We start from the raw sequence: 4036 nt of genomic DNA on the forward strand, positions 1-4036 counted from the left end.
AGTGCATTGCTAACAGAGGAGATTACATTGAAAAATTAAAAAGTTTTAACATTATTTTGTTTGTTTTTCTATGTGAGGCCGCGAACTTTCCGAACAGCCCTCGTATAACCTAGAAAAATTTTTTTAACAAAAACTTAAATCTAATCAAAATTCCAGATTCGCCATATCTAATACAGATGAGCTTCTACAAGATATTACAGATACAAAAATAGAAGAAAGTTTTAAAATTGCCAGTTTAGATATTATTAATATGTACTCCTCCTTGCCATGGGAAATAGTCGAAGAAAAACTAAAACAGATTAATATAGAACCAGAAATAATTGACCTAATACAGTTTTTTTATAAAAGTAATTATTTCGAAATTGATGGAAACTATTATACTCAAAATGAAGGTATCGGTATGGGATCTGTCATAGGACCCAAACTTGCTGAAATAGTAATGTTAGTAGATATAGACGAAAAAATTAACAAAATAATGTACAAGGAATAAAATTTTATAAACGATACGTTGATGACATTCTGATCATACACGACAATACGAAAATTACAATTAAACAGATAGAAGTATTTATAAATAATATACATAATGACCTTTTAAAACAGTAACAATTTCACAATTCTTGCGAATCTGAGAGTACTTTTCAGATTTTTCAAATATAATTGTGTAACATTTTAATGTAATTTAATCTAAAAGAAATTTAACTTGTTCTTTTGATACACGATAGTATTCTTTGTAAACTGAAGCTCGACTGGATCACTTCTGCTTGTCTACTACAAGAAAATTACATTCTCGTAAATTTGTCTAAAAGAAATACGTCACAAATAGTTTCATTCGTTCTACATAAATTATAAGCACGTGCGTTTGGAAAAACACAAAAACAACGTATAATGTTTCGCTTAACAAAATCATATTTTGATATTTTCAATTATATTTATTTTAATTTATTTATGTCAATGTCATATTTATGTAACTTTATTTTTAAAAAAAATGTGTAATTAGAAAAACAATTGAATTGAAACAATGATTCAAAATGAATATGAAGTAACAATGACTTTCATTTGTTACCATTGTTTTGTTGTGAAAAATTCATCTTTAGTTGTAATATCCACAGTGAGAATTTCTTATTTTGTGTGTTTTACTTTTAATATTTAAAGTTTAAAATACTTCATAACTAAAAGATAAGTATAAATCCAACTTTTCATCGTTGCAAGAGTTATTATTAATATAAAGTCTTTTTATTTTCAGCTTTCGAGTGGTGCAAAAGGTATGTGTCCATATAATTAACACATTACTGGTTGATTACTTATGATTTTACGTTTATTACAAGTATGAACTTAATCTAAAATATTTAAGTAACATCCTTCATCTTATTATTATTGCTCGGAGAAACGATTATTCGTACTTCTTCTGATTTAACTGCATCGAAGTGTATTAAATTCGCGACGTAACACGTACTACATGCAAACCAGGAGAAGCAAGAGTGTATAGTGTGTTGCTCGTCTGATGCGTCAATCAAATCTACAATAATAGTTTTCAACAAACTTTCAAATATATTAGCAATACTTTTGTTTTGGAAAAGGCACAATTCCAGTTTTTCGCGTAATGACGATTCTGCCTATTCATTACCGGGTTTCTGGACAAACAAATAACCCATGGAGGAAGGTGAGACCTTGACGATGGTTCCGTGGCTTCGAATGGAATATATTTTCTGTCACTAACTTCACCTGGTGGAAGGACAAAAATAATTCCAAAATATAAATTTCTTTTTCACATTTATTCTTACGGCTCACCAGTGGCCGAGTGAATAAAACAACCGAATGCTGGTATTTAGTTGTGAATTTGTGCCTGGTGAACCTGCTAGTCACATGGAATTTTCACACGTTAATAAAATTAAATATGAGACACACTCCCATAAAAGACCTCTTTCGACAGGTCGTGCTGCTATATATATGTATGTTTTTTATTTTATTTTTTAGTTTTTTCCATTTTTTTGGGCTCAGAGTAAGTCTATTTTAGCAAGCTCATTATAGGTTTGGTCAGACCACAATGGGACGACCGGAAGGAAAGAAACGGACCCGGCGTATTTAGACAGACAACTTCCAAAAAATTCCTGGGATTTTTCGATTTATCCGGAATAGATCTTGGGTTGCCAAGAGTGGTAGGACGGTGTATTAACTGCTGGACATCCGGCCGTCCGATGAGGTCTACTATCATGAATGAAAAGGGGTGTCTCGAGCAATACTTCTTACGATAAATTATGAAAATTAGGATTGAATTCAAATAGTGATCTTATACGTTGGTGAACTTTTACCGACCTCATTCCATCTTTCCAACAAAAAATATTTATCAGTTTGCTATGATTCAATTATTTTTTATTTCAGCAACCCGATTTCTGGTTTTGGTGGCACCTCTTAATTCCAGTAACGAAGAGAATATAGAATATAAAAGTTGACTACCTGTAAATAAAAACAAAACTGTAATCAATTAACGCAAAATATATTAAAATATTTTCAGAAAATAATAAAACAGTAAACTGTCAGCTTGAACTGAAGCTGAAGTTCGGCAGAAGATATCCTCTCTGTTGTATTAAAGTCACTGTATTACTGAAAGCATCAATAATAAAGTAATTTAAATATTTCTTACCGAAATTATTAATTCAATATTACAGTATCAATAATACAATATACATTAAAACTAGAAATATAACTTTTGGAATGAATGTAAATGAAACGTTAGAGAAGTTTCGGACGAAGTTCAAATGTTAAACTTGTACGGCAAGCAGAAGTACACGTGTAACGTTTGAACTCCAAGTAAAACACGTTGCATCACACGTTCAGGCACACTGACACATGGGATATTGTTGAAAAATGGCGGAAACATTTAACAACGATAAATGTTACTAGCGAAAGTAAATAAACGAATTAAACCATTTAAAGTATTTATAGGATGTTTAATTCATTGGCCAGATAGGAATTTTTCACAGCAAACAATGCCTAGTGTATTTAAAAACTGTCTTGGAGAAAATGTTGCCATAATAATAGATTGTTTCGAAATTTTTATTGATAGACCTTCATCATTAATCTCAAGAGCTCAGACTTGGTCACAATATAAACGTTACAACACCATAAAATTTTTAATAACACCTCAAGGAACAGTATCATTTATTTCGGAACCATGGGGAGGTAGAGTTAGTGACCAGTATATTTATACTGAGCATTCTGGCTTTTTAAATTATCTCAATCCCGGTAATGTTATTTTAGTTGACAGAGGGTTTAACTTAGCTGACAGTGTAGGTTTCTATTGTGCAAAGCTTCTACTTTCAGCATACACAAGAGGAAAGAAACATCTTTCAACTACAGATGTGATGCAGAGCAGAAAACTTTTACATGTAGGATACATGTAGAAAGAGTAATTAGCCGCATCCGAAATCAATATAGAATCTTGCAGCCTGCACTACCAATTGAACTGCTTATGTACACGAAATAATAGTGATAATAATAGATGATAATAGTACACATGATCTTTCTTTGGTATGAATTTACTCACTTTATTTAGAAAGTTTGGAGGAAAAGTTTTCTTCTATATTTTCATCTCTTTTACACCATGGGCACTTAATTTCCATCAAACCGTGCAGTTGCAGCACTCCCAAAAGAAAATTCTTTAGAATAATAAATATTTTTAATTAATGAAACTGGTGGAGTTTCTATGATATATTCGCTCTACACACACTTTTCATAACAGAAGCAGTTATTATATGTGATCTATGCACAAACCGCAGCTTGCTTATACTCTGTGCTTGTGTATTTTCTTTAATAAAATCAATTTCTTCATCTGTCATATGCAAAGTTTCAAACACTATCCTGCAGTAATTACCAGCTGATCCCAGGGTAAGGAAGCTTTTTTGGCATCGAATAGAGTTGTAAGTGGGTTCTTATGAAAAGATGAATTGACATGGTTTGTAAAAGAATTCTAATACCTGGCATCACTGACAAAATGGCAGCAGTTGAAATATGAATAGAAATTTTGTTCAAAAGC

The 4036-nt window shown here is 31.4% G+C and overlaps 1 pseudogene; it reads left to right on the forward strand.

The window, feature by feature from the left end:
• The first annotated feature begins 2990 nt into the window (after positions 1 to 2990).
• LOC111630532 lies at positions 2991 to 3487 on the forward strand (annotated as a pseudogene).
• The last annotated feature ends 549 nt before the right edge of the window (positions 3488 to 4036 follow it).

This window comes from Centruroides sculpturatus, unplaced genomic scaffold, assembly GCF_000671375.1.
Source record: "Centruroides sculpturatus isolate CEXI.00-Female unplaced genomic scaffold, Cexi_2.0 scaffold587, whole genome shotgun sequence".
Classification (NCBI taxonomy): domain Eukaryota; kingdom Metazoa; phylum Arthropoda; class Arachnida; order Scorpiones; family Buthidae; genus Centruroides; species Centruroides sculpturatus.